We start from the raw sequence: 19,086 nt of genomic DNA, 5'->3' as shown, positions 1-19,086 counted from the left end.
TGCCAGTACTCCTTGAACTGTATCCAAGTATGAGTTGACATGTTCAGGAGATGAAGTGTAAGGGAAGAAAACTGAGCTCAGAAGAGGGGGAGTGGAAGTGGAACTCAAATTTTCATAAGACTTCAAAACCAGATAGAATTGGGTTACAGTGGAAGCTTGGTTGAAGTGAATCTTTCAACATAGAGAAGGAGGATCTAAATTGAATAATAATTTATTATATACAGTAACAGGAATCATTTGGTCAAGTTCTAATGGTATGAGCTCTAATTGGACCATGCTGACCAGCAATGTGGCCCATGATTCATTCTTGGGGCCTCTGCTGCTGAAATATATAAATTAGTTTATCTCCTGTGGCATTGCATGTGCACATAGAAGATAGGTACATAGATACATAGAAGATAGGAGCAGGAGTAGGCCATTCGGCCCTTCGTGCCTGCTCCGCCATTCGATGAGATCATGGCTGATCCTTTAATTCAGTATCCCGTCCCCGCCTTCTCTCCGTAACCCTTAACCCCTTTTGCCCGTAGAAATATATCTAATTCCCTCTTAAATATATTTAATGAGCTGGCGTACACTGCCCTCTGTGGCAATGAGTTCCACAGGTTCACCACTCTCTGAGTGAAGAAATTCCCCCTCATCTCTGTCCTAAATGGTTTAGCCCTTATCCTTAAATTATGTCCTCTAGTTCTGTTCTCACCCGCCAAGGGAAACATTCCTTCTGCATCCAGTCTGTCTAGACCTGTCAGAATTTTATACACTTCTATGAGGTCCCCTCTCAATCTTCTAAACTCCAGTGTGTACATCCCTAAACTACATAGTCTCTCCTCATAGGTCATTCCCGCCATTCCTGGTATCAGCCTGGTGAATCGCCGCTGCACCCCCTCCATGGCAAGAACATCCTTCCTCAGATGAGGCGACCAAAACTGTACACAGTACTCGAGGTGTGGTCTCACCAGTGCCCTGTACAGCTGCAGCAAGGTATCCCTGTTCCTGTATTCTAACCCTTTTGCTATGAAGGCCAGCATACCGTTTGCCTTCTTGACCGCCTGTTGCACCTGCATGCTCGCCTTCAGTGACTGGTGTACAAGAACACCCAGGTCTCTCTGTACTTCCCCCTCTCCCAATCTATTGCCATTTAAATAATAATTTGCCCTCCCGTTCCTGCACCCAAGGTGGATAACTTCGCACTTGTCCACATTATAGTGCATCTGCCATTTATCCGCCCAATCGCCCAGTCTGTCCAAATCGCTCTGGAGCTTCCTGGTCTCTTCCTCTGAGCCCACCCCCCCTCCTAGTTTAGTGTCATCTGCAAATTTGGAAATGCTGCATCCGACTCCCTGATCCAGGTCATTAATGTAAATTGTGAACAGCTGGGGGCCCATCAGCACTGTGGGCCATCAGCAGCAGCAGAATTGTAGTCCACCACAATCTGTAACCTCATGGCCTGGCATATCCCTCACTCTACCATTACCATCAAGCCAGGGGACCAACACTGGTTAAATGAGGAGTGCAGAAAAGCATGCCAGGAGCAGCACCAGGCGTATCTAAAAATGAGGTGCCAACCTGGAGAAGCTGCAACACAGGATGACATGCATGCTAAACAGTGAAAGCAGCATGCTATAGACAGATCTAACAATCAACAGATCAGATCAAAGCTCTGCAGTCCTGCCACATCCAGTCGTGAATGGTGGTGGACAATTAAACAACTAACGGGAGTTGGAGGCTCATGAGTATCCCCATCCTCAGTGACGGTGGAGCCCAGCATACGAGTGCAAAATACAAGGCTGAAACGTTTGCAACCATCTTCAGCCAGAAGTGCCGATTGGATGATCCATATTGGCCTCCTCCTGACATCCACACCATCATAGAAACCAGTCTTCAGCCAATTCGATTCGCTCCTCGTGATATCAAGAAACGGCTGAGTGCATGGGATATAGCAAAGGCTATGGGCCCCGACAACATCCTGGCTGTCGTGCTGAAGACTTGCACCAGAACTAGCCGCATTTCTAGCCAAGCTGTTCCAGTACAGCTACAACAGTGGCATCTACCCGGCAAAGTGAAAAACTGCCCAGGTATGTCCTGTCCACAAAAAGCAGGATTTATACATATAAAATTCTGCGATCTTTTGTGCTGTTTACTCTGATTTCGGTCGAATTGTGCCAAAAAAACCAGCGCAATAGAGCGGAAACTCTCGGCCTTTGTTTGTGCTAAAAATGTTTGAAAGTAGAAATCCTTGTTCTCACATAATGATACTGATATAAAACCAAACAAGTAAAAAACCAGTGAGGATCAACAGTCAATCTTACTATCTTAGTTTTATTATAGTCATAGGTTTATCAACTCTGGTGTCACAATGGCCTGTAATGTTCAGTCAGCAGCGAGGAAGAAGTGTCCACCGCTGGCCCTGGTTTAAGCTTCCCACAAAGATCTCGCGATCTATACGGGGAGAAGTTCGGATTTTCCAACATGCAGCTGAAATCAATGTAGTATAGTGGGAATCCCATAGTGCGAGCTGCTGTGATGTCAGCAAGATGTTTAAGCAGCCAATCACACTGCAGAATTCTCACAGGCAGGGAACTATAGGGTTTCGCAAGAATTTTGAAAATCTCTACAACCCCGAAGATTATATTTTGATTAAAGAAAACCTGGGTAGAATATACCTTTAAAAATCCAGGGCATCAAAATGGCTGTCAGACCTCGTGGCAGAAGACAAAAGGCAGTCTGCCTATATCTCTTCAAGCACGGGCTGACAAAAAGGACTTGAAAGGGCAGCCTGTGTGTCTGTGGAAAGGAAAATCAAAGATGGCTGTCCGACATCATGGCAAAAGACACAACACAGCCTGTGTATGTGAAAAGTAAAATCAAAGATGGCTGTCAGGCCTCGTGGCAGGAGACAAAAGGACAGCCTGCTTGTGTGACTGCAAAGGATTTTTTTTTAAAACAGCCTCTGAAGTAATGAGGTATTCAAACTCTCAATCAAAGAACTCTGTTTACACGAACAAAGCTACAATGTTGACTCAAGAGATTAAATACTTGAGACTGTCAACATGAACAAAGAACCTTGTTTACACGAACGCTCTACAATGTTGATTAAAGAGATTAAGTACTTGAGACTGCCAATCAATTGCGGTTGGGCATGACCGCAGGACAATTGGATCTGTTTACACTAACATCCAAGGCCTGTTTACTCAGCACTTAAGGAAACAGACTTTTTTTTCAAACTGAGACAGCTTTATTCAAACCAGTCAATGAATGGGGATACATTCAAAAACCCATCACAGTCAATGGGGACAGATCGATTCCCTTTTGTATAGCCCAGATACATCCGGATTAGGGCACGAAGATTTCGGCTCCAAATGGGGTATAAAGATAGCTGCTCAGGAAGTCATCTCTCTCTCTCTCCCGCCTCACCTCCGTGCTCTGCCTGCAAGGAAGTACAACTTGACAGCCCGCCCAAAGGAGTGGAATACCAGCAGTTACTTTTAAACACTGGGATATCTCCATTTCGGGGTGGTGAAGAATCTAAGACCGCAAGGGCACGGAGCAGGCGTTCTCTGGTGAGCATAGATTTTCTGGCCCATCACAAGGCAACCTAGATAAGTATTAGGTGTGGGAATTAAGTGGAATTTTTGTTAAATTGTAATTTTAGTCAATTTTCCCTCGTTGTGTCCGTTTTCTCCTCCCCTATTAAGTAAAAGAGTGCTGCACTAGTTAAAAGTGCTGTATTTAAGTAAAAGAGTGTTGTACTAAGCAAAGGTGCTGTAGTAAGCAAAGTGTACTGTATTAAAGTGTGCTGCACTAGTTAAAAGTGCTGTATTTAAGTAAAAGAGTGTTGCACTCAGCAAAAGAGTGCTGTACTAGACAATCAGTGTACTGTGTTAAGTAAAAGTGCTGTATTAAGCATAGGAGTGCTGTATTGATTGTTTTCAATTTATTTCTTTTATTTCAATAAATACTGGTCTGTTTTGCACCCAACCACAAGTCTCGTTTTGTCTACATCGCTGCTGAATAAGTCCAGTGTTCAGAACCAGGAAAGGGGAGCGATTCGAAACCGCATGGGGCTCTGGAGTAGCTGAGATACTTCTGACTTGCCAGAGGCAATAACCCCAGTTATAACCCCATCCCCAGTAATTCCTACAAAATGACGACCGCAGCAGGACCATCGGCAACAGTATGCGATGTAGCAGACGGTGGTTTGGGTCTGGAGAGAGCAGCAGTTATTGGTTTTCTTTTTGTCACCCCACTGATCTGTTTGTGGTTAGGTGCCCGCAGGCTTGGGGAAGTTACCCGCAGGCTTAGGTAATCTAGAGCAGAGAGTTGGGATAGGGAAAGGGAGGTTGAAGAATACCAGGCCAAGATAGAGCGCCTGGTGGTCCAGTTTAGTGAGGGCAAAAGCCACATGAGGCACGAGTCAGAGTACCTGAAGTGCCTAGTTGCAGAGGCCAAGAACAATGAGATGAGGGTGCTGGCGGAGAACGCCCGCCTCATACAAGAAATAAAAGAGCAGGAGGAAAAGGTTAGGGAGGTAAAAGCAGCGTACAAGCTGGCCTGCGAGCAAGGGTTTGAGGAAGCAGATCATGGTCCCTGTAGGGAAGAGATAGAAAGCTTTAATATGGCTTTAAAGAGGGCAAAGGGGATGATATGTCTGATCAGCCCGAAAGCGGGGCAGTCAGATTTAACCAGCAACCCAAATAAAACCATCCCACAGGCAACACCCAGGAAAAGGCTGGTCAAGGAATCAGAGGTCCCACGACCGCCACCCACGGCTCCAAGCTTTCAGGAGCTCTGGCAGCAAAGGGGGGTGGAGGATGAGGTGGTAGAGGAAACACAGCAGGCCCCGCTAGATAGTCCGGGACCAGGATCAGTGTACCCCCTCTGACAACGGAGGTACGGTCCGCCCGTTGATGAAGATGACCCAGGGGCCATCCAGAATCAGTTTCTGGTGCCGTATTGCACCCACCAGCTCAGGGACATGGTTAGCCACATCCCCAAGCTCACTAAAAAGGGAGACCCCTCTCTGCACTTCAGGGAGATAGAGCAGGCAGCTTGTGTAAATTACTGCGATGACACAGAGCAAGCAAAAATGCTGCTGTTTCCCTGGCAGGTGATCTCCTCCAGGTCCTATCTGGCGAGTGCAAAAGAGGGCAGAGGGATTATGGGGGTCTGAAGAATGAGATATTGGAGGCCATGGGACTCAATGATGGTAGCCCATTCGCCTGGGTAGAAAGAACAGTGCAGCTCCCAGGGGAGTCCCCGCAGGCGTTCGCAGACAGGCTGTGGCCAGTCTACCGGAGCGCGTGCCCGAGAATGCAAGGGCGGGCAGCACTGGACCCAGTCCAATTGACTCACTGGCTCCGTTGTCTCATGACAAACAGCCCACCCCAGATCCAAGCCCAGGTCGTGGCTTGGTTTGACCCCCGAAACCCCCAGACCACCGAAGAAGCAGTGATCCACCGGCTCACAGTAGCCTTCAGAAACATGAGGTGTATCAAGACGCCCCAACCCAAGGGAAGAGTCCATGAGGTTAAACCTGGGAGCCAGAGTAAGAAAGAGTGGCACCAGGAGGGGAACCGTCCCTCCCAGTCTAGGTTAAATTGTTATGGGTGCGGGAAAGATGGTCACTGGAGAAAAGACTGTAAGAATCCCTGGAAGGGGAACAAGGGAAAGGATCCCACAGCCCCAGCCCAAAAGGCAGGGCCAGACATCCCTCCCGCAGCGATTGAGTCATTTTTACAGTCCCTACGGTCTCTTCTGACTGGCCAGGGGAGAGTAGCAGCCACCACTGGTGCTTTGACCCTGTCTGCCCCACCTCTCTCCCAGCAATGACTAGAGCCAGCGCAACCAGTTGACCTGTGTCCCCGCGAAAATGCTGAGGGGAGCAGGCCCTATGTTAAGATGGGGGTGAAGACGGGGCAGGGGAGATATTCAGTGGACACTGGAGCCTCCAGCACGGTGGTCCACTCGGAAGACCTGACCAATTCACCCCGGTCTAATGAGGTCCCATTTAGCTTAATGGGACCAACAGGGAAACAGGCAGCTAGGAGTGAACCTGAGGTCAGAAATCCCCAGCCCACAGCGGGTACAAGCTCACAGGCTGCACAGGCAGGCACTGTAGCTTGTGTTAGGGGAGGAGCCATTCATGACCAGTGCAAGCTGTTTAAGCAGGGGGGCAGGGAAGGAGTGTACTGGGACCCCTGTAGAGCAGGTCCGGTAGCAACAATCTGGGACAGGGGAGGCACACAGGGGATAGCTTTGGCCCTGGACCAAATGCAGGTCCAAGCCCAAGATTCTGCCTTAAAGGCCGCCCTGGTAAGGGAAAAGGAATTAGAACAGGATTACTGGCAGGCTGCCAGTTATATTAAACAATGCGGGTTGTTTAAGCTGAGGGCAGGGAAACAGGCAGCTGGGATTGAACCTGAGACTAGAAATCCTCAGGTGCAGCGTGTACGCTCACACAGACTGCACATGCAGGCGCAGTCGCGTGTGTGAGAGGAGAAGTTCCCTAGCACTTGGCCCAAGCAATTCCCCCTCTCTTGTGGGACTCCGGGGAGGAGCCTGAACCAGGTTTTAGACCTGAAGGGGAAGGCTCTCAGCCACTGGCAGCTGGTGGCAAGGGATTGCCTGTCCCCAGCCCAGGTTTGGGAAGGGAGGGACCCAAAGGAGGAGATCCCCAGCCAGCAAGGCATGTGACCTGAGCTAAGGGTCTGCTCGCCGGGGTAGCCCCACCAGCGACACTCCCTCGGAGATCTCTTCGGGTACCCCAGCCCAAGAAAGTATGGTCCTCCACCTTCCAGTGGAATAGGGCGGTCTCCCGAGTCAGGGAGAAGCCAAAAGGCAGAAGTCCCCAACCAGCAGCCATAAGCTGCGAGGGACAAGAAGTTGGAATCAGTCCAGCCACACCACAGGGAGAAGCCTGTGGCAGCCCAAACAGAGATTAGGCTGGCTGCCCGGAGACGGGCGGCGCTTGTATAGAGCTTTGTTCAAGTAATGTGTATAAAGGATTAAGGTTAGAATGTGTTAATTTTAAATTTTATATTGCATATCAGTAATGTTAATTATTAGAGCATAAGTTTTAAATATGGAACCGTTCCAGAGTGTCTATGTGAGTCGAGGTCGCGGGACCTGATCACACTCCCCCGAGCCAACGGACCTGGCTAGATGTTTTTTTATTTAGTCTTTTTCAGAGTTCCGGAAGGTACAGAGGACCATCGTGTTTTTGGGTGTTCGGGAAAGGAAGCACCCCTAGCCCATGAAGGAAGGGGTTTGCAGGAGGCAGATGCCCACAACATTTAAAATGTTATTGGAAATTCGATCAAGATTAAGCATTTACAAAAAGCTTGTTAATTATTTTATATCTTGTATTATGTATTGGTCCCAACTCCAAAGGAAATAATGTGTGAACTTAGTTCTTAACTGTAAGATTGTACTACTTGTTTAGAGATTAATTGAACAATTTGCATATGCCTATGAATTGTTGCGTTTACAGATTGTAAAAGTTTGAAAATTATTTATGGCTGAAGGATGGTGCCATTTAATAATGTGTCAGGCAATTGCACCAGTTAAAAAAAAAGGGGGAAGCTCATTTTCTCCCATTTGTATTTTTAACAGATATGTTTTGGTTTGGTGGTAATCCCATTGAAGATGTTGTATCATGTTAAAACTATGTCACAAGTGGTGCAGAGGCATTGGTCCCCTCCATGCTTGAAATATTGTGAATACAAGTGGTGCAGGGGCATTGGACCCCCTCTGTGTATTGGTTATTTAACTAATCTTGTTTTTCTGTCGATAGATGCCTGCCGAGTACAACGATTCTCTCTGGGTAAGGGAGATGGAGGTGTCGCAGATCAAAGATAGATATAGATAAGTAGAAGGGAAGGTTGTTTGTGGGGGGTCAGAAATTATTGCTCACCTTTGGACAGGATACTACAAGCAAGTTTTAGTACCCGATGGGGGACTGTAGGGTTTCGCAAGAATTTTGAAAATCTCTACAGCCCCGAAGATTATATTTTGATTAAAGAAAACCTGGGTAGCATATACCTTTAAAAATCCAGGGCATCAAAATGGCCACCAGACCTCATGGCAGAAGAAAAGGGCAGCCTGTGTGTGTATGTGAAAAGAAAAATCAAAGATGTCTGTCCGGCCTCGTGGCAATAAGACACAACACAGCCTTTGTGCATGTGGAAAAGAAAATCAAAGGTGGCTGACAAAGGATTAAAAAAAAACAGCCTCTGAAGTAATGAGGTATTCAAACTGTCAATCAAAGAACTCTGTTTACATGAACAAAGCTACAATGTTGACTCAAGAGGTTAAGTACTTGAGACTGTCAACATGAACAAAGAACCTTGTTCACACGAACGCTCTACAATGTTGACTTAAGAGATTAAGTACTTGAGACTGTCAATCAATTGCGGTTGGGCGTGACTGCAGGACAATTGGACTTTGTTTACACTAACATCCAAGGGCTGTGTGGTCAGCACTTAAGGAAACAGACATGTTTTTTTCAAACTGAGACAGCTTTATTCAAACCAGTCAATGAATGGGGATACATTCAAAAACCCATCACAATGAATGGGGACAGATCGATTCCCTTTTGTATAGCCCAGATACATCCGGATTTGGGCGTGAAGATTTTGGCTCCAAATGGGGTATAAAGATAGCTTCTCAGGAAGCCATCTCTCTCTCTCTCTGCCGCCTCGCCTCCGTGCTCTGCCTGCAAGGAAGAACAACTCGACAGCCTGCCCAAAGGAATGGAATACCAGCAGTTACTTTTAAACACTGGGGTATCTCCATTTTGGGGTGGTGAAGAATCTATGACCGCAAGGGCATGGAGTAGGTGTTCTCTGATGAGCATAGCTTTTCTGGCCCATCACAAGGCAACCTAGATAGGTATTAGGGGTGGGAATTAAGGGGAATCTTAGTCAATTTTCCCTCGTTGTGTCCGTTTTCTCCTCCCCTATTAAGTAAAAGAGTGCTGCACTAGTTAAAAGTGCTGTATTTAAGTAAAAGAGTGTTGTACTAAGCAAAGGTGCTGTAGTAAGCAAAGTGTGCTGTATTAAACGTGTGCTGCACTAGTTAAAAGTGCTGTATTTAATTAAAAGAGTGTTGCACTCAGCAAAAGAGTGCTGTAGTAGACAATCAGTGTACTGTGTTAAGTAAAAGTGATGTATTAAGCACAGGAGTGCTGTATTGATTATTTTCAATTTATTTCTTTTTATTTCAATAAATACTGGTCTGTTTTGCACCCAACCACGAGTCTTGTTTTGTCTACATCGCTGCTGAATAAGTCCGGCAGTCAGAACCAGGAAAGGGGAGCGATTCGAAACCGCATGGGGCTCTGGAGCAGCTCAGATACTTCTGACTGGCCAGAGGCAATAACCCCAGTATATATAAACCCCTAGTAATTCCTACAGCCCCCCTGATGTGCAGCAAGGTGCTCTCCAGCCACTTGCAGGCGCTGAGGGGGACCTGAACCATGAGAGGCAGGTTGGTGGCAGACTTCAAGGAAGTGGGGGCTCCTTTCCAAGCGCTCACACTTCCATGCCACTGCAGAGCCCTCACTCAGAGCCCCACTGAGTCCACACCCAGGTGAGATCGGCGTCTCAACCCTTACACAGCCACAGGGGCAGCAGACTGTTGACAAGCCCTCACAGGTTTGCCACCCCAGAGGACGCCCGCCAAAGGTGTCAAGACAGGAGCAGCAGTAAAGTGAGCAAGGGGCCTCCACATCTGCTGAAACCACAGGGGAGGCACCATGTCGGAGCACGCGTAAGAGGAAAATTCTGCACAAATATTCACAAGGGTAGTCACTTGGGTGCAATTTTGTGTTTACTGCAAAAATGCCATCACTTTGTTAATGTGCATAAAATTTCTGATGGCAAATGTTGCAATTGTATCATCTGTCATTTCGCTAGTAGGACTTCCACATTGAGGGCTTAGGCATACTTGCAACTGTCAGTATGTTGGTCAGAGCGCTAGGAATCCTATGGTTCTTGGCCATTGTCAATGCTGTGGTAAGAAGCTGCGAGGCAAAAGTATTTGTTTGACTAGGCTAAGTAAATCTGGCCAGGATGAGTGCGTTTCTTGCATCCCGGGCAGCAATGTTCTCGCATAATGCTGCCGCTGGTTGATGGGCCTCTGCAGGATGTTCATTTTCGCCCTCCTCCTCCTCCTCCTCCTCATCATCATCTGAGGAGGATATGTGAGGAGCCACTTGGTCCTCAGGAATCTGCAAGACACGATGCTGTGCCATGTTGTGAAGTGCACAGCAAACCACGATGATTCTGGAGACCCTGGCTGCTGAGTACTGCAGGGCTCCACCTAATCTATCCAGGCATCTGAAGCGCATCTTCAGCAAACCGATGGTTTGCTCGATTATGGCTCTGGTGGACATGTGGCTGGAGTTGTAGCTCTCCTCAGCTTTGTTGGATGGTCTCCTCAATGGCGTCATTAGCCACGTCCTCAGGGGATAGCCCTTGTCTCCAAGTAGCCATCGATTAAGTTGGTCTGACGGACTGAATAGCAGAGGCACACTAGACTGGCGCAGTATGTAGGAGTCATGGCAGCTGCCAGGGTACATAGCATAAACATGCAAAATTTCCTTCTTGTGGTCACACACCAGCTGAACGTTAAGGGAGTGGAAGCCCTTGCGGTTGACAAAAATACCTGGATTGCGATGGGGTGCCTTAAGGGCCACATGTGTGCAGTCAACGACGCCCTGCACCCTTGGAAAGCCTGCCAGGTGAGCTAATCCAACCGCTTGCGCCGTGACACTTGCTCAATCCTTGGTGAAATGGATGTGATTGTACGCGAGGGCACAGAGGGCATCGCTTACCTGTGTGATGCAAGTGTGTGCGGCCACCTGGGAGATGCCGCTGATGTCTGCTGCTGATCCCTGGAATGAGCCTGAGGCAAAAAAGTTGAGTGCGGTGGTAACTTTGATGGCCACTGGTAATGGTTGTCCACCTGGTCCTCTGGGCAGCAGGTCTTGCTGTAGCATTGCGCAGATGTCAGTCACTACCTCTCGCGAGAGTCGGAGCCGCCTTTGGCACTGCTGCTCAGACATGTTGTGATAGCTGACCCTGCGTCTGTAGACCCTGTTTGGGGGGTATCTCCTGCGTCGATGGGCTTCCAGGCGCTGGCCCCTTCTGGCCTGTGCAGCCTCAGGTGGGTGAGCAGCAGCCTGGCGCTCCTGCTGCTGCTGCTGTTGCTGGTGCTGCTGTTGTTCCTGGTTCTGCTGCTGCCACAGCTGGTGCTCGAGCTCCTCTAATGCCCAGATGGGAAGGAAATAAATGGCTCCCATGCTTCTGGTATATGCCTCCATTGAGGAAGCGCTGAGTGAAGGTGGCGGAGTCGGGAACCAGACGGGAGGGGTCCCGCATGCCAGTTTTTGCGATTTTAACCCCCCGCACGCCTCCAAGCCCGATTCCACGGCTCAATGAAAATCCTGCCCATCAACTTCATTTGCTTCCCTTGTCTTATCCTCCTTATTTTGAGTATCAGCCTCTGAGTTATCCTCACTTGCCACCTTACTGTCCAGCCTGAAAAGCAGGAGTGTTCACCCAATGTTAGTCTCTGCAGCAGCACCCTCCGAACACGTACACATTACTGCTTCAAACTGCTTGTTTGTCTCTTGTTGCTATGACAGCAATTTCCTTGGTAGATCCCCTGAACAACGTGTACTTAACTGAAAAAAATATTAAAATATATGCCAATGCTTTATGGTTTACCAAAAAATAATCCACCAAATAATAGAGTGGGTGTGTTGTTTCTTGTTAATGATTGAACCCAATTTAAAAACTGATGTTTCTAATTTTAGCTATCTGTCCATTTCTTAAATGGTAAAATTGCTGCTTTATTACATACAAAGATATTTAGTGGTAGGATGCACCATCCTGGAAGCTGAGGTTTTGCTGAAGTCCTATGTTCTTTGGGCCTATGTTGGTCTGTGCTGCTATTGGACCAACTAGCACACTAAAAGCAATTCATTTTTATGTCTGTCAAGATTCTATACATTGGCCTAGAAATTCGGCTCCGAAGCGCCCGATTTTTCGGCGTTACGGGTGCTGTTTTGTGTCTGAAATGGTGTCCGCACTCCATGTGCACACTTCTGGGCCACGGTTTCACCTACCGAGGCGGGCTCAGTGCGGCCGCCGTAGGTGGTGGGTTGCGACCCCGCTCCCGGCTCCATCCCGCTCTGTGAGAAGAATTTTCTGTTGATTGGGATTGTTAAGCCCGCCCTGCGAGGTTCCCGGCCAATTAAAAGGAAGTGGGTCTGATGACATCATTTGCTGACACGTCATCAGCCGGTTTCCTTACAGGGACCATGTCCAAAGTGATTTTGACATTTGTGCTGTCAGTGTTCTACAGCATTGAGGTGCTGCAAACACTGACAAGCACTGCACAAAGGTGCACGGCTGCACCCAGGCTCCCCTATTATCAGCATGCAGGGAGGTTCTCTTCCCTTCCAGTGGGCGGTACACACCTCCCCAGGACACCAACGCAGCCTGGTTGCACATTGCACAGGAGGGCGCAAGCAGGGATGTCGTCAGGAGGACTTGGCTACAGTGGCGCAAACCTTTCAATGATTTCAGTAGATCACGAAACGTTAATGCCAAGCCACACTCAACCTCATTCTGCTGTGCCACTCTTCACATCCCCATCACTCTGCCTTCCCTACCCTATCTCATTAGCTGCCCCTCACACTCACCCTCATCCTAGTCCAATCATACCAACTAACAACACACAAGGGTAGGCACTTAGGTGGTTTAGCCAATGTTCATGTGAATTTCCTGGTAATGTGCTGTCAAACATTGAAATCTTTATTTTCAACACTTTGCATTCTTAGACAGATTTGTGTGCACCTTTGGAAGTGGCTTAGTGAGTTGCAGTGAATGGTGAGACATAAGGGTAACCACACCCCCCCTCCCCGCAATGGTAGTGAGTGTGAAAGGAATGGCTTGGGCATTGTAGGGATACTTTATGGTGTTGGTGTGGGATGGTCCCAACCCGATGCATCATGTGGCAGCCAGGGTGTACAGTGCCAAGTGAAGTAAATCTGGCCATGGTGAGGCCATCACTGGTGTCTCATGCGGCAATGTAGTCGGGTGCTGATGCACTGTGTCCTGTGCAGCATCAGGTGATTGTGGAGAAGGTTGGTGTTGTTGTTGGTGGTGCTGGTGTGCCTGGTGATGTTGGTGTTGGGGCTGTTTGTGGTGGGATTCTGAGGACCAAGGTGAGATTTTTTCAAGGGCACCGATGTTGCTGGAATAGATGGCAGCTGAAGTTGAGATGACAGAAGTGATCTGTCAGTGGTGAGAGAAGTTGCTCCAAGGAGGTGACAGTGGATAGAGAGTTTACTCCAAACACTTCCAAACTGCATAAAGCTCAAAAGTGGGTTCCAAATCATGAAGGCTCCAGCTTCTAAGATTGAAAAGTGAACAGCTGTGAAATGGTAGGTTTTATACCACTTTTGCAGCTGTCATCTATTCACAGCAATGGAGAGTCATTGAGAACCCGACATACTTACCTGACGTGATAGCCGCTCTCCGGGAACCTCATTAAAAATCTGGTAAAATGGTAAGTACATGAGAAAATGGTTCTTAACTACCTTTTAATAAGCTTTTAACTATATAAATTGGCTGACCTGCTGCTTGGTGTCGGGTCTGTTCAGGGATGACAGACCCAACACTTGGGAAACTGACAAGGAGGCTGGTAAGTCATGCCAGAAGAGCCCAGCCTTGTGTTATGCTCCTCTTGCTCTATGTGGGAATTCAGGGACGCTGCTAGTGTCCCTGACAACCACATATGCCAGAAATGCATCCAGCTGCAGCTACTAACGGCCCATATTGAGGCGCTGGAGCTGCGGATGGATGGGTTGTGGAGCATTCACGATGCTGAGAGGGTCGTGGATTATACGTTTGATGAGTTGGTCACGCCGCAGGGTAGGGCTGCACAGGCAGAAGGGAAATGGGTGACCACCAGGTGGAGCAATAGAAGCAGGCAGGTAGTGCAGGGGACCCCTGTGGCCATCCCCCTTTCAAACAGGTATACCAATTTGGATACTGTTGAGGGGGATGACTCACCAGGGGACGGCAGCAGCAGCCAACTTCCTGGCACCAGGGGTGCTTCTGATGCTCAGGGAGGGAGGAAAAAGAGTGGGAGAGCAATAGTGGTAGGGGATTCTATTGTAAGGGGAACAGATGGGCATTTCTGTGGTTGTAGATGTGACTCCAGGATGGTTTGTTGCTTCCCTGGTGCCAGGGTCAAGGATGTCACTGAACAGCTGCAGGGCATTCAGAAGAGGGAGGGTGAACAGGCAGAGGTCGTGGTGCACATTGGGACCAACGACATAGGTAGGAAGAGGGATGAGGTCCTGCAGCAAGAATTTAGGGAGCTAGGTAGCGGATTAAAGAGTAGGACCTCAATGAATTTAATCTCTGGATTACTCCCGGTGCCACGTGCTAGTGAGTATAGGAATAGGAGGATAGAGCAGATGAATGCGTGGCTAAAGAGTTGGTGCAGGAGGGAGGGCTTTAGTTTCCTGGATCACTGGGCCTGTTTCTGGGGAAGGTGGGACTTGTACAAGTCGGACAGGTTGCACCTGAATCAGAGCGGGACAAATATCCTTGTGGGGAGGTTTGCTAGCACTGTTCGGGGGGGTTTAAACTAAAATGGCAGGGGGTTGGGAACCTGAGCAGGGAGACAGAGGAAAGGAAAACAGGGATAAAAGCAAAAGATAGGAAGGAGAAAAACAAAAGTGGCAGTCAGAGAAATCAACGGTTTAAATCAAACGTGGCCACAGTAAATAATAATTCTAATAGGTCTAAGAGCGTTAAAAAAACAATCCTGAAGGCTTTGTGTCTTAATGCGAGGAGCATTTGTAATAAGGCGGATGAATTGGCTGCACAAATAGAGGTAAACGAATATGATTTGGTTGGGATTACGGAAACGTGGCTCAAGGATGGCCAAGACTGGGAACTCAACATCTAGGTGTATTCGATATTCAGGAAAGATAGGCAAAAAGGAAAGGGAGGTGGGGTAGCATTACTGGTTAAAGAAGGGATTAATACAATTGTAATGAAGGGTTTTAGCTCTGATGATGTGGAATCTGTATGGGTAGAATTGAGAAATACTAAGGGGAAAAAAAACATTAGTGGGAGTGGTATATAGACCTCCAAACAGTAAGGCGGAGGTTGGGGATGGTATTAAAAGGGAAATTAAAGAAGCGTGCAATAAGGGCACAGCAGTCATCATGGGTGACTTTAATCTACATATAGATTGGGCCAACCAAATTAGTAACAATACTGTGGAGGAGGAATTCCTGGAGTGTTTATGGGATGGTTTCCTGGACTAATATGTCGAGGAACCAACCAGAGATCAGGCCATCTTAGACTGGGTATTATGTAACGAGAAAGGATTAATTAGCAATCTTGTTGTACGAGGCCCCTTGGATCGGAGCGATCATAATATGATCGAATTCTTAAACAATCAGGAAGGACAGGCAGGAAGGGAGGGGAGGTGGGGTGGCTATGTTAATAAAGGAAGGAATCACTATAATACAGAGAAATGATATTGGGTCAAAGGAGCAGGATAGTGAAACAGTTTGGGTAGAGATAAGGAATAATAAGGGGAAAAAACACTAGTGGGCGTAGTCTATAGGCCTCCGAACAGTTGCAACTCTGTTGGACGGAGTATTAATCAGGAAATAGTTGAGGATTATAATAAGGGAACAGCTATAATTATGGGGGATTTTAACTATCATATTAACTGGACAAATCAAATTGGGCAGAGCAGCCTTGAGGATGAGTTCATTGTGTGTATTAGGGATGGGTTTCTTGAGCAGTATGTAACTGAACCGACCAGGGGGCAAGCAACCTTAGATTGGTCCTGTGTAATGAGACAGGATTAATTAAAAATGTCCTAGTAAAGGATCCCCTTGGAATGAGTGACCATAACATGGTTGAATTCCATATTCAAGTAGAGGGTGAGAAGGTTGGATCTCAAACAAGCGTGCTGAGCTTGAATAAAGGAAACTATGAAGGTATGAGAGCGGAATTGATCAGAGTGGACTGGGAAAATAGATTAAAGGGTAAGACGGTACATGATCAGTGGTGTACATTTAAGGAGTTATTTTACAACTTCCAAAAAATATATATTCCACTGAGGAAAAAAAGGTGTAAAAGAAAAGATAGCCATCCGTAAAGTAATTAAGGATAGTATCCGACTAAAAACAAGGGCGTATAAGGTAGCCAAATCTAGTGGGAGGATAGAAGATTGGGAAGTCTTTAAAAGACAGCAAAAAATAACTAAAATATTGATTAAGAATGGGAAGATAGATTATGAAAGTAAATTAGCAAAAAATATAAAAACGGATAGCAAAAGTTTCTATAGTTATATAAAAAGAAAAAGGGTGGCTAAAGTAAATGTTGGTCCCTTAGAGGATGAGACTGGAAAATTAATGGTGGGAAACATGAAGATGGTGAAAAATCTGAACAAATATTTTGTATCAGTCTTTACGGTAGAGGACACTAAGAATATCCCAACACTGGACAAACAGGGGGCTCTAGGGGGAGAGGAGCTAAATACAATTAAAATCACTAAGGAAGTGGTACTTGGTAAAATAATGGGACTTAAGCCGGATAAATCCCCTGGACCTGATGGCTTACATCCTAGGGTCTTGAGGGAAGTGGTGGTAGGGACTGTGGATGCATTGGTAATAATTTTCCAAAACACCCTGGACTCAGCAAAGGTCCTGGCAGATTGGAAAACTGCTAATGTAACACACTTATTTAAAAAGGGTAGTAGGCAGAAGGCTGGAAACTATAGACCTGTTAGCCTAACATCTGTGGTTGGTAAAATGTTAGAGTCCATTATTAAGGAGACAGTAACGGGACATTTGGATAAACATAATTTAATAGGACAAACTCAACATGGTTTCATAAAGGGGAAGTCATGTTTGACAAATTTGCTTGAGTTCTTTGAGGAAGTGACATACAGGGTGGATAAAGGAGAACCAGTGGACGTAGTGTATTTAGACTTCCAAAAGGCATTTGACAAGGTGCCACACAAAAGATTATTGCTCAAGATAAAAAATCACGGGATTGGGGGTAATATTTTGGCGTGGGTAGAGAATTGGCTCTCTAACAGAAAGCAGAGAGTTGGGATAAATGGTTCATTCTCAGACTGGCAATCAGTAACTAGTGGTGTTCCGCAGGGGTCAGTGCTGGGTCCCCAACTCTTTACAATCTATATTAACGATTTGGAGGAGGGGACCGAGTGTAACATATCAAAGTTTGCAGATGATACAAAGATGGGAGGGAAAGTAGTGAGTGAGGAGGACATAAAAAACCTGTAAAGTGACATAGACAGGCTAAGTAAGTGGGCAGAGATTTGGCAGATGGAATACAATACTGGAAAGTGTGAGGTTATGCACTTTGGCAGGAAAAATCATAGAGCAAGTTATTATCTTAATGGCAAGAAACTGGAAAGTACTGTAATACAAAGGGATCTGGGGGTCCTGGTGCACGAAACTCAAAAAGTTAGTATGCAGGTGCAGCAAGTGATCAAGAAGGCCAATGGAATGTTGGCTTTTATTGCTAGGGGGATAGAATATAAAAACAGGGAGGTATTGCTGCAGTTATACAAGGCATTGGTGAGACTGCACCTGGAATACTGCATACAGTTTTGGTGTCCATACTTAAGAAAAGACATACTTGCTCTCGAGTCAGTACAAAGAAGGTACACTCGGTTAATCTCGGGGATGAGGGGGTGGTCATATGAGGAGAGGTTGAGTAGATTGGGACTCTACTCATTGGAGTTCAGAAGAATGAGAGGCAATCTTATTGAAACATACAAGATTGTGAAGGGGCTTGATCGGGTGGATGCGGTGAGGATGTTCCCAATGATGGGTGAAACTAGAACTAGGGTCATAATCTTAAAATAAGGGGCTGCACTTTCAAAACTGAGATGAGGAGAAACTTCTTCACTCAGAGGGTGGTAGGTTTGTGGAATTTGCTGCCCCAGAAAGCTGTGGAAGCTACATCATTAAATAAATTTAAAACAGAAATAGATAGTTTCCTAGAAGTAAAGGGAATTAAGGGTTACGGGGAGCGGGCAGGAAATTGGACATGAGTCTAAGTTCGGAATGGTCATTGCCCTGTGGGTAGTGGAGCGGGCCCAGGGTCCATGTAGCCTGGTTCTGTTCTTACTTCTTGTGTTCTAATTCTGTGTTAGATTTCAGGAGATGGTTTTATTCCTGTTCCTGGCTGGGGTGGAGATCGCCTTTACAGAAGGTAAGTACTGTAGAAAATATAGGGACAGAGTGATCTCCTGGAAGAGTTTCAATCGCCTAGATGGGTCGGAGAGGCATTTCCCAGATTTTTTCTCCCAAATTGGCCATTGGGTTTTTATCTGGTTTTTCGCCTCTCCCAGGAGATCACATGGATTCGGGTGGGATGGAGAGTGATAGAAGATTTGAGGTTAGGATCAGATCAGCCATGATCTTATTGAATAGTGGAGCAGGCTCGAGGGGCCGATTGGCCTACTCCTGCTCCTATTTCTTATGTACTTATGTTCTTATGTTCTTCATTAAGATGGAGAATGAAGTAGTTGACTCAGAGACAAGGGTCCTCAATTTAAATTAAGGAAACTACGATGGTCTGAGGAGCGAGTTGGGTAGGATTGATTGGGGAATGGCACGCAAAGGGTTGACGGTGGATAGGCAATGGGAAACATTCAAAGACCGAATGGATGAGCTACAGAAATTGTTCATCCCAGTTTGGCATAAAAATAAAACAAAAAAGGTGACTCAACCGTGGCTAACAAGGGAAATTAGGGATAGCATAAGATCCAAGGAGAGGACATATAAATTGGCTAGAAAAAGCAATAATCCTGAGGATTGGGAGCAGTTTAGGAGTCAACAAAGGAGGACAAAGGGATTAATTAAGAAAGGGAAAATAGAATGAGAGTAAGCTAGCAGGGAACATAAAAACTGACTGTAAAAGCTTTTATAGATATGTGAAGAGAAAAAGATTGGTGAAGTCAAGCGTAGATCCCTTACAGTCAGAATCAGGGGAATTTATAATGGGA

At 46.6% G+C, this 19,086-nt stretch overlaps 1 pseudogene; it reads left to right on the top strand.

Annotated features, from left to right (window-relative positions):
- The window catches only part of LOC147112669 (uncharacterized), a 29,960-nt pseudogene that overhangs the window by 8,624 nt on the left and 2,250 nt on the right, over nucleotides 1–19,086 (top strand).

This window comes from Somniosus microcephalus, chromosome 9, assembly GCF_052327205.1.
Source record: "Somniosus microcephalus isolate GS21.2 chromosome 9, FLI_Smic_1.0, whole genome shotgun sequence".
Classification (NCBI taxonomy): domain Eukaryota; kingdom Metazoa; phylum Chordata; class Chondrichthyes; order Squaliformes; family Somniosidae; genus Somniosus; species Somniosus microcephalus.
The sequence above is the reverse complement of the archived record's forward strand: the minus strand, read 5'-3'. Positions and strand labels throughout refer to the sequence as shown.